The following is a 12,654-nucleotide window of genomic DNA, read 5'->3' on the forward strand; positions in this document are numbered from 1 at the left end:
AGAATATATAGGACCAGTAGTGTATTTTATCATGCTACTATCCTATATATTCTTAAAAGAGTACGTGATTTGTTAGCGTAGCAGTGAGCGACCTCTGAGCACTACGACAGAACTTTTCCGAATTCTACAGAATAGAATTCTTTTTTAAATGATAAAGCGTATATTTGTATGTAATATAAAGTCATTTGTGTTTAACTGTTTTTACTTCTTATTGTTCTTCTGACCTCAGATGATGCAGTGCTGGAGTGTTTCTTGTAGCACTTCTGTTCTACTTTATCTAAAAGTAACTCATGCCCTCTTATATTATCAAGAATATGGGCAACACTTTTACAAACTATATCAGAAAAAAAGGGAGGGTGTGGCCACGCTTAAGGGATATTTTATGAATTGCATTTTTATTTGTCACCCCTTTGATATATACAGCTTCAGTTTCCAAAGGAAGTATATTTGCAATTGCTTAATAAAAACAGTTTCAAACCTAGACTGAAATTTTTGCTGCGCAACCGTAGTGCGGGAGTGTTTCTTGTAGCACTTCTTTTCTACTTTATCTAAAAGTAACTCATGCCCTCTTATATTATCAAGAATATGGCGCAACACTTTTTCAATCAATAGCAGAAAAAAAGGGAGTGTGTGGCCACGCTTAACGGACATTTTATGAATTGCGTTTTTATTTGTCACCCCTTTGATATATACAGCTTCAGGTTCCGAATAAAGTATATTTGTAATTGCTTAATAAAAACTGTTTCAAACCTAGACTGAAAATTTTGCTGCACAACCACAGCTCCCCGTCCGAAAAGTAAACACCACATTATAAGTAAATAGTGCTCCTGGGAAGTATCCCAACTGCTAACTCAATAAAAAGAAGACCGCAACACCCTCTGTTATATCGAGTTAATAGTGTTCCTACCCTTCCCCGCTACTACTTTCAATGGTTTACAGCCAATGAACATTAAGCTTGGGAAGGTCCTGCTTGGAGCACGTTTCCCAATCAGATGTCCCTGATGCTCCGCAAAGGGGGAGGGAATGGCTGGCAACACTTCTACTTTCAATGGTTTACAGCCAATGAACATTAGCCTTGGAAGGTCCTGCTTGGAACATGGCAGCCAATCAGATGTCCCTGCTACTCCGCGGAAGGGGAGGAAATGACTGGCAACACTTCTACTTTCAATGGTTCTCAGCAAATGAACATTGAGCTCGTTGTTGGAACACCTCAGCCAATTAAACGTTCATTTTGTTCCGGGCAGGGGAACACAACACGCCCTCCCACATAATATTAAATTTCATCTAAGAAAGTGACACTGTCCGTGATAAAAGTGAACACCGCATTCTAAGTAAACATTGCTGTGCATCATATTAAAGGAAAGCTGCAGTACGGCGCATTGTTATTTTCCCGATATGATTTACACAGCCTACTGTTGCCGCAATACCGCATATTCACACTACCTGTGTGTGCACCGTTACACAGCCTACTGAACTTTGCCGCAATTCCGCACATTCACACTACCTGTGTGTGCACCCTACACACTGCTTGCCGCAATACGGCGCATTGTTTTCCAGACAGGATTTCCAGCACCTACGCAACATTGCCGCAATACCACGCACCGTTGTTCTGCGTACGAAATTTCCACGGCCTATGCAACATTCAAACCATTTAAACAAAAGCGTGCTTTCTGGACCAAGACCTTTGTCCCTGCCAAATTTGGGGTAATTCCATTCAGCGGGTTGACCTGTAGCCTTGTCTAAAGTTCGCCTTATATTCCCAATATCGGCTTGCAGAGTGACAGCTGTGGTCCGACTAGCAGAGGGAGACCTACGGCCCGTCGGGCGGGCTTGCAGAGGAAGAGCTGCGGCCCGTGGGCTCCGCTCGCAGAGGGAGAGCTACGGGCCGTCGGCTCACAAATGCACAGCAGCGACCTGTGGTCTCACTCACACAGGGAGACCAACAGGCCAACAAGCCTGCTAGCAGAGACACAGCTGCGAGCTAACGAACTGTATCGCGGACGTACTGCTGCAAACCAAGCTGACGGGCTGACTCGCAGAGGGAAAGTAACGGCCCGAAGGGCCTGCTAGCACAGACACACCTACAAGCTAACGTGGTGGCTCACAGAGGTAGAACTGCGGGCCCGACGGCTTGCAGACACACAGCTGCGAGCCGACGCACTGGCTTCTAAAGGCATAGCCGCAAGCCGGTGATGTGGGGAGCGAGCCGCGAGCCTGTGATGCGGGGAGAGGGACCGTTTAAGGGGTATCTCACGGAGACAGAGTTGCGGTATATTTTCAGTGTTGCCTCGCAGAGGTAGAACTACAGACCCGATGACTTGTAGACGGAGAGATACGAGCTGACGGATTGAATCACAAAAGGGCTGCCAACACTTCCTAGTTTCAACCGTTCACAGCCAATCAGCCGCAAGCTCGTAACCCCTCAGCCAATCAGATGTCAAAATTTCCAAATATCAATATCTGTAAAATTTGATATTTCTCAAAAACTACTGAATGGATTTACACCATTTAAACAAAAGCATGCTTTCTGGACCAACACTTATCTCCCTGCCAAATTTGGCATAATTCTGTTCAGCAATTTGACCTGTAGCCTTTTCTAAAGTTTCCTATGGAAAATGCATTGAGAAAACACGTTTTGGGACCTCCAAACTTTCGAGATAGAAGCTGATCAAAAAAGAGATACAACAAACAAATGATGGACGGAATGCTGACAATGCAGACATTCTCCCCCAGTCAAGAGATCTGGGTTAAATCCATCGTTCTTTTGCCCACTACGCCACCCCAGTTCAGACATGGCCATATGCAAATCAGTCTTGACCCTGTGCCTCTTGGGAACAGTCCAGCTCGAACTGCCAAGCCATGTCTTCCCTGGACCAGAATCAAGCATCCTAGGACCGGTTTCTGGCTATCAGCCGTCATCAGCCAGGATAGCTTGACTCCAGTGGTGTAGTGAGCATGGGTCCCACGTCTGGGAATACCCATCCCACCGCGCTCCCACTTTACGCAGTTAGTGCCGTGCACGCACGGTGGTCACGCGGTGCGCTGCGCGCACCGCGTGCCCACGTTACGCAGGATGGACAATGTACGCATGATGCGCTTCGCGCACCTTGCGCACATGGGGGACATATTATGTGCTTCGTTGTGAAAGGTATTCATTTTTAGTTTCCTTGAATAAAATATATGCCATGCACAAATGGTGCCCTTCGGACACCATTTGCACACGGGGTGGGGAACGTGTGGAAAACTTTTTTATTTTTAATAATTTTAACCGTACGCGTACGGTAAGCGTAATCGGCGATTTTTCGAAAAAAATAAAAATTGTTTTTTTGGCCTTGGGGGTTGTTGGGGGACACCTATATCGATGCTGGGTTGTTAAGAACTAAATATACTACCCCTTTAGATGTTTTTTGACTTTGTTTATGCTGCCCCCCTCAGAGTGCGAGAGAGAAAATGGCGGCCGCCGCTTCCTGGTTTCGACCGATTCGAATGTTTACTTAGATCGAACAGCCAATCAGAATCGCGCTCGCGCACGTCACCGTACGCGTACGGTAAGCGCACCGTGAGCGCACCGTAAGCTGGCTCAGATATATATATTGATTTAAAGGCTATTTTCTCAGAATCTACTGAACAGATTTACACCAAACCTACAAAAGGCACTTCCTTGACCTGTAGACTACCTCTCTGCCAAATTTCAAGGAACTCTGTTCAGCCGTTCGGGCTGTAGCTGTGTCTAAAGGTCCTATGGAAAAATGCATGGGAAAAACGCGTTTTGGGACCCCCTTTTATCTCAGCCCCCGCTTGACGAATCCCCCCGAGACTTTCAGGGTAGGAGCGGAGCGCAGCGCCCCACCTATTTTGAAAATTTTGCGAGGATTCATCGACCGGCGCCAAAGTTATTTAAAATAGAATGTTGCGGTTTTCCTATGGAAACAGGGTCCTAACTATAACTACCTACTGGCGACCGCCAGTAGGTAATATATATATATATATATATATATATATATATATATATATATATATATAAATAATATATACTGGTAGATATTACCAAGAGGTTGTTTTCCACCATAATATTCCAAATAACATAGACAACATGCACCTCTCTCTCTGTACCTAAATATCAATAACAATCTACACCTATAGTTTACCACCTGCGTTTGAAGTATATTTAAGTTTTTTAATGAATTTAAAAAAACTCATCAGTACTAACTTTTGCAAGAATTTGCAGATGTGTAAATATACATGTACACATGCGTATATGGTATTCAAAACTGGACTTGCGCCTGTTAATGTTTGCTTCTCCTCAAAAAGAAAACTACATTATTTATTTCCCAAACCGTTTGTATTATAACTTCACCGATTTTGACAAGTTTCACTCAACCTCACCATGGCAATAGATTTATTTTTGTAATTGACAGCACTCAGGACCTGATTGAGAGCTTGGCAATTGAGGGACATCTGCCACGAAGTTGTGTATGTATGTATGTATGTATGTATGTGACATTTGTACAGTGTGGACCTAGCAAAACATGCTGCAGAGCACTATACAGGGTCAAAGGCACAAATAAAGTCCACAAGTGATAGGAGAGGTAGCTGCATTACGATGTAGTGTTCTTTAAAGACTTGTCTCTTCAACACTACTGTAGACTGGAGCAGAGATCGGGCAGTCCTTATGGATACCAGGATGTTGCTCCAGATCCTGGTTGAATAGATCGAAAACGCCTTCTTTCCTTTTTGCTTTTTAAACTTCTTAGTCTCCAGTCTGATGGTGGCCTGCCTGGGTTGTGGTGGAGTGCTAAGCAGAATTTCTAGTGATGAATGGTTTGTAAAAGATGCACTGGTTTTCAAAATGGTATGGGCCTGCAAGAGGAGCTAATGGAGTTCCATCAGGATGGGGGTGAAATTATCAAATTCCTTCTGGCACTGAAAGAGCCATGCTGTGGCATATAGAATGCTATGTGGTGCCACTGTGGAGTCACGGAGGTCATGGGGTATGGCGTTTCTATCACCCAGATAAGAGAGTACGAGGGCCTGAACAGCAGAAACTGAAGATACTTTCTCGAAGAAAGAATTTCATTTTCTTTAGAAGAGAGGACAAGCTAGTCATTCACTTTAAATTAAAATATCTTATGCACAATTACAAGAGCTCTCCAGGTAAATTCCAAAAAGACAAATCACTGAACCATAGTTGAACTATTGCACTGGAATCCAGCTGCTCAGTGGAAATAATATTTTTGGAAATCACCTATGGTTTTAGTCTACCAAATATCACTTTTGGAAAAACATTTAGAGAGATCAGCCTATAACAGGCTTGGTTGAATTTGAACCTTTATTTAAACTGGTTTAACCGCTGCCCCCTTCCAAGAAGGGGAATATTTCACACTTGTTGCCATCAGTATATATAGAAACTAGTGATATGTTTATCAATAATGGCATTATTCAGAATTTTACAGGTTGTTGGTTGAGAGAACCGAGATTTAGGTGAGAAAGTACTTTCTCTTGTCAAAGTTTAGGATGTTGCGAATTTTAAAGAATCCACATTCAAAACACTCTTTTGTTCACAAATGTTGGCTTGGTATTTAAGAGAAAGCTCAGATTTTGTTCACCATTGTAACCTATTTTTAACCAAGTACCAGCATTTTTCATTTACGTAAATTAATTGTTTTATCCGTAAAAAGTAGCTCCCCATTATCCGCAAATACACTGTTTCCCAGAGTATAAATAAGCAATTTTACAAATGTTCGCCAATATCTGCATGTCATTTTCCTTGAAAGAGCTAACTTTGTCCACAAACATCAGTTTATCATTTTCTGAAAATATAGCTGTCCCCAAATATGACTTTACCATTTTTAAAAATATTGCAAGTGAACAATATCATATACCATGTAGCACTTCGGTGTTCCTGTACCATCATTATACGTGTAAAAACAAGGTGATAGATGGAATGCTTGAATTAATATCAGTCTCTGGCAATTACTTAGGCCGCATTCCAATCCATCGTTTTTTGCCTACCTTGCCACTTCAGTATGGACCCACCCACTGCACCCCAAACTGCCAGGTCAAGTCCTCCCAGAACCAGAACACAAGCAACCCAAGACTGGTCTCACTCTTATAAGGGCTCGTCTATGTGCTTCAGCAAAGGTTTTAGGATTAGTTCTGTTGAAAGCACTTTTGTACTTTTGGTGGCTATATTGTAGTATTGATCTTAATTAATGCCAGATCATGTATACATTGAGAAGTGTGGTGATGTCCTGTGGCATCACCCACAGACAGGTATCATCATCAGCATCATCACCGTCATCGTGGCCATCATCATCTTAGGGGCTGTATATTTCATTTCCCCATGAAGAAACTCTGGATCAGTGGAAAGATCTCACTGTTGCTATCCGTCTGTCACACAGTGATGCCAAGGACTTCTGCCTGCAATTCTCTCGGAATTATGTCTCCTGCACTTGGTGACCATGGCTACTTGTCAAAGGCCCATCTTGGAACTGGGAACTTGCCCAAGACTACTGCCCCACCTGCACCTCGCTGCCATAAATGCGTACTGCTCTCCTACTGCGTTGCCTCTATTAGCGCTCACTGCTCGTGCCACTTTCTATTTCGCTGTGCCCCTTTCTTAGGTTCCCTTACCATGATCACTTTGTCTTCCAAGTCGAACACAAGCATGTAGCCTTCTAGGAAAATATCTGTAGACGCAACAGGACAGAGAAGAACCCTAAATTTCATATCTGTTTGCCACAAGCATTTTACAAACTAGCTGGATATTACTCCTCTCACTTACATTAAGTATAATTGGCTTCATCCAGGATTCAGGCTATACATTTGTCTCTGGAATCTACGTCTTTATTCCTGGTGTTTATCAATCATATACTTTTCTGTTGGTGCAGACAGACATGTAGACATATTTAATGACAGTTTTGTGTGAAGTATAGACAAAACTAAATGATTCCCAGATCCGTACTGTCAATATACGACTTGTATGAAATTGTACACTGCAATGTGAATATGGGGAATTCACTAATTCAAAGCCTAGACCACCTAAGAGATGGAGGGCCAGATGTGCTAAGCCATTTTGCTAAGCAAACTTGGTGTGATTCACAAAATCACAAGGTTGATGACCACAAAGTGGTTTTAAGTTATTTACTAAACACATTTTACCTAAGCAGTTTATTTATGTGGGGAGAACTATCCAAAATGTCCCTCACTTTCAAGTAATGTCACAGAACAGAGGTTAATTTGCAAAAAAATAAGTGCTGGGGCTCTCGTCAGGAGGCAGCATGCACCAGCCCATTTCTCCTTTTAGCGCCATCTAAATCAGAACTAACTACTAGCCAAGAAAGTGGAGAGTATGGCGTAATGTCCAGAGTTGCCGACTTCGGAGCTTGGGAACCAGGTTCGAGTCTCCGTGCCGGCTCAACATCCTGTGATTCTGGGCAAATCAGTTAATCTTCCTTTGCCTAACATGAATAAATGTGTCCTTAACTGGTGCTCAAAAGCGCTGGTTTGATGATTAAGTGCTGGTGCTGAGCAAAGGAAACAACCGGCTCAAATTTAGCATTCTCACAGAATAGTTTCAGATTCATTTTACACTCCAAATGCAAACCTAGTGTAACATTATTGGGATCTAAAATGAAAAACAACCTTACAACGCTACATCCGTTTTTTGTTTTGCCCAAGTGATCTCGTTATTGCGATATATGTTGCTAAAGTTATCTTATGTAACTGGAAGAATTACAAAAGCATTTCATACAAGATATAGCAAGAGTGGCTAACCTGTCTTAGAGGCGCACACAGCTTAACTCTACAACTCACTCCGTGGCAATCCCCCACACTCAATTACGGAACGCATTAGACACTTCCACCTTAGTGTTTTAATTCCCATGAACTAAAGGTGAGATTCTTGTGGTAGCATCAATAGTAATTTTATGCCACAGAATTTCTGAGCTGATTTAATTTAAAAAATCCACCTTTAATGTTCATAATAATTTCAACAAAGATTGGAACTACATAAAAATCATAATAATTTGTAGGTTTTCAGAAGCAGTTGAAGAAACAAATAGTGGTATAATTGTTCAGTTTCGACTATGATGCCCTTCTCTGGAAGCTTCAGCATTTTATTCTGATTTGACAGAATGGCAAATCTGTGGTTTTGTAGATTTTCACCAATATCTGTCCTGCAATAAATCGAATCAGCACAGAACGTCCATTATAGCCTGGACGTTTTCTGATATTTCTGGCTAATCCAGAGCTTTTAGCTAAAATATTTGAGTAGTGTGAACATTTCAGAAAAAAAGTGATGACATTGCTGGCTTTTAAATCATAGCATTTCCACATGAAAAAGAAATGTTAACCGATCATTTGTGTCCAATCCTACTATTTCATTTATAACAGTGTAGCCCATACGCTCGACAACCATGAGGACCCCAACACCACCGCCCTCCTACAGAACCACGCCAACAGAGGACTGAAGCAACTTGTCACCGCCCCCATGCACACAGCAGGACACACACTCGACCCCGTCTTCGCAGGAGGGAACAGCGTCTCCTACAGCCACACCACGGAACTGCTCTGGAAGGACCACCACTGCATCTACTTCTCCTTTAGAAAACCCACCGCACACAAGCGCCGCCTCCCCCGCAGAAGCTGGAACAAAGTCACTGAAGAACATATCACCTCCACCCTCACAAGCACGCCACCTCCAACGACGCCAGATGGCAACACTGCTTCAAGCAACCTCCACCGATGGATTACCAACTGTGCCAACATACTCGCCCCCCCTTCAGAAAGCTACAGGACGACACAACAAGAAAGCAAGCTAGTTCATCACGGCACTCCAAGAATCCAAGCGCTCCTGATGGCGACTTGAAAAGACATGAAGAAACAGCAAAACCCCTGAAACACGCACCACCTACAGAACAGCCACCACAGCACACCACCAACTCATCAAATCTACAAAGAAGAACTTTCTCCAAGACAGAATCCTCTCCAACGCCCACAACTCCAAGGAACTCTTCTCCATCATACAGGAATTCGCCAAACCCGGGAGCAAAACAACAGACGTCCCACCCTCCCAAGACCTCTTCAACAGACTCCGCTCCTTCTTTCACCTCAAGATTAAGACGCTCTATGACAACTTTGACAACCAAGAACTCTGCACCACCTCAACCTCTACCCCCAGCGACGCCACCAAACAGACCCTACTCACTTGGACTTCACTGACGACAAAAGACACCTTAAAGACCATGAAGAGCATTTACTCCGGAGCACCCTCAGACCTCTGTCTGCCCCACATCCTCCACAGGACTGCCACAGCCATCGCACCCAAGCTATGTCGGATGATCAACGGCTCCCTTGAAACCGCCTCATTCCCCTCCTGAAGAAACCCTCCGCAGACCCGACGGACTTCATTGAAGCCAAAAATGTCCTAGACATCTCTCAATCCGGATTCCACAGCAACCACAGCCCCAAGACCGCCCTTCGTGCCGCCACTGATGACATCCATGCCCTCCACAACCCATGCCAAACGGCAGCCCGCATCCTTCTGGACCTATCAGCAGCCTTCGACACCATCTCCCACAGCACTCTAGCCATCAGACTCTACGACGCCGGCATCTGAGGAATGGCCCTAGGCTGGATATGCTTGTTCCTCACAGGCAGAACACAGAGAGTCAGACTCCCGCCCTACCTCTCAGAACTAAGCGGTACAAAAGGGGGTGGTGATGGACGGAGCATCAGAACCAATCAAACACTCACACCCAGTCAACAGATCTGGGTTTGATCCATCACCGTTCTTTAGCCCACTCTGCCACCCCAGTTCAGACATAGCCATATGCAAATCAGTCTGACCCTGTGCCTCATGGGAACAGTCCAGCCCGAACTGCCAAGCCATGTCTTCCCTGGACCGGAAACAAGCTTCCTAGAACCGGTTTCTGGCATTTCAGCCGTCTTCAGCCAGGCTTGCTTGAATCCAGTGGCAAAGTGAGCAAGGGACTCACGTCTGAGCATACCCTGCCAACTTATGGCGAACAAAGCGGTACAAAAGGGGGTGGTGATGGACGGAGCATCAGAACAAATCAAACACGCACACCCAGTCAACAGATCTGGGTTTGATCCATCACCGTTCTTTAGCCCACTCTGCCACCCCAGTTCAGACATGGCCATATGCAAATCAGTCTGACCCTGTGCCTCATGGGAACAGTCCAGCCCGAACTGCCAAGCCATGTCTTCCCTGGACCGGAAACAAGCTTCCTAGGACCGGTTTCTGGCATTTCAGCCGTCTTCAGCCAGGCTTGCTTGAATCCAGTGGCAAAGTGAGCAAGGGACTCACGTCTGAGTATACCCTGCCAACTTATGGCGAACAAAGCGGTACAAAAGGGGGTGGTGATGGACGGAGCATCAGAACCAATCAAACACTCACACCCAGTCAACAGATCTGGGTTTGATCCATCACCGTTCTTTAGCCCACTCTGCCACCCCAGTTCAGACATGGCCATATGCAAATCAGTCTGACCCTGTGCCTCATGGGAACAGTCCAGCCCGAACTGCCAAGCCATGTCTTCCCTGGACCGGAAACAAGCTTCCTAGGACCGGTTTCTGGCATTTCAGCCGTCTTCAGCCAGGCTTGCTTGAATCCAGTGGCACCTTATGGCGAACAAAGCGGTACAAAAGGGGGTGCTGTTGACTGGGTGTGAGTGTTTGATTGATTCAGGTGCTCTGTCCATCACCACCCCCTTTTGTACCGCTTTGTTCGCCATAAGTTGGCAGGGTATGCTCAGACGTGAGTCCCTTGCTCACTTTGCCACTGGATTCAAGCAAGCCTGGCTGAAGACGGCTGAAATGCCAGAAACCAGTCCTAGGAAGCTTGTTTCCGGTCCAGGGAAGGCATGGCTTGGCAGTTCGGGCTGGACTGTTCCCATGAGGCACAGGGTCAGACTGATTTGCATATGGCCATGTCTGAACTGGGATGGCAGAGTGGGCTAAAGAACGGTGATGGATCAAACCCAGATCTGTTGACTGGGTGTGAGAGTTTGATTGATTCAGGTGCTCTGTCCATCACCACCCCCTTTTGTACCGCTTTGTTCGCCATAAGTTGGCAGGGTATGCTCAGACGTGAGTCCCTTGCTCACTTTGCCACTGGATTCAAGCAAGCCTGGCTGAAGACGGCTGAAATGCCAGAAACCGGTCCTAGGAAGCTTGTTTCCGGTCCAGGGAAGGCATGGCTTGGCAGTTCGGGCTGGACTGTTCCCATGAGGCACAGGGTCAGACTGATTTGCATATGGCCATGTCTGAACTGGGATGGCAGAGTGGGCTAAAGAACGGTGATGGATCAAACCCAGATCTGTTGACTGGGTGTGAGTGTTTGATTGATTCAGGTGCTCTGTCCATCACCACCCCCTTTTGTACCGCTTTGTTCGCCATAAGTTGGCAGGGTATGCTCAGACGTGAGTCCCTTGCTCACTTTGCCACTGGATTCAAGCAAGCCTGGCTGAAGACGGCTGAAATGCCAGAAACCGGTCCTAGGAAGCTTGTTTCCGGTCCAGGGAAGGCATGGCTTGGCAGTTCGGGCTGGACTGTTCCCATGAGGCACAGGGTCAGACTGATTTGCATATGGCCATGTCTGAACTGGGATGGCAGAGTGGGCTAAAGAACGCTGAAGGATCAAACCCAGATCTGTTGACTGGGTGTGAGTGTTTGATTGATTCAGGTGCTCTGTCTATCACCTCCCCCTTTTGTACCGCTTTGTTCGCCATAAGTTGGCAGGGTATGCTCAGACGTGAGTCCCTTGCTCACTTTGCCACTGGATTCAAGCAAGCCTGGCTGAAGACGGCTGAAATGCCAGAAACCGGTCCTAGGAAGCTTGTTTCCGGTCCAGGGAAGGCATGGCTTGGCAGTTCGGGCTGGACTGTTCCCATGAGGCACAGGGTCAGACTGATTTGCATATGGCCATGTCTGAACTGGGATGGCAGAGTGGGCTAAAGAACGGTGATGGATCAAACCCAGATCTGTTGACTGGGTGTGAGTGTTTTATTGATTCAGGTGCTCTGTCCATCACCACCCCCTTTTGTACCGCTACCTCTCAGAACTGACAGAGACCAGATGCGGTGTACCCCAATGATTTTCCCTCAGCCCCACCCTCTTCATCATCTACCTGGCCCCACTCGCAACCATCATCAGTAACCACGGGCTCAACATCGTCTCCTATGCCAATGACACCCAGCTCATCCTCTCCCACACCAATGAACCCAACATCACCAGGCACAGCTTCCAAAAAGAGATGAAAGCCTTCGCAACCTGGATGAAGAGCAGCTGCCTGAAACTCAACTCAGAGAAAACAGAATTCCTCATCCTCGGTTCCACTTCCTCAGCTTGGGACGACACCAGGTGGCTCCGCGCCCTCGGAAACCCACCCACCACGACGGACCATGCACGTAACCTCTGCATCGTACTGGAGTCATCGCTCACTATGAACAGCCAGATCAATGCCGTTTCCTAGTCCTGCTTCAACACCCTCCACATACACATAACATTCAAATGGATCCCCTCCGAATCCAGAAAAAAGGTCACACACGCACTCATCACCAGCAGACTGGACTATGGCAATGCCCTTTACGCCGGAATCCACAAAAAACTCCTCCGCAAACTCCAGACTGT

General features: G+C 45.8%; 1 protein-coding gene across 2 annotated transcripts in view; it reads right to left on the reverse strand.

The window, feature by feature from the left end:
* The window catches only part of CNTN1 (contactin 1), a 988,997-nt gene that overhangs the window by 657,874 nt on the left and 318,469 nt on the right, over positions 1-12,654 (reverse strand). The gene's annotated exons all lie outside the window — the stretch shown is intronic.

This window comes from Triturus cristatus, chromosome 4_1, assembly GCF_964204655.1.
Source record: "Triturus cristatus chromosome 4_1, aTriCri1.1, whole genome shotgun sequence".
NCBI classification, from domain to species: Eukaryota; Metazoa; Chordata; class Amphibia; order Caudata; family Salamandridae; genus Triturus; species Triturus cristatus.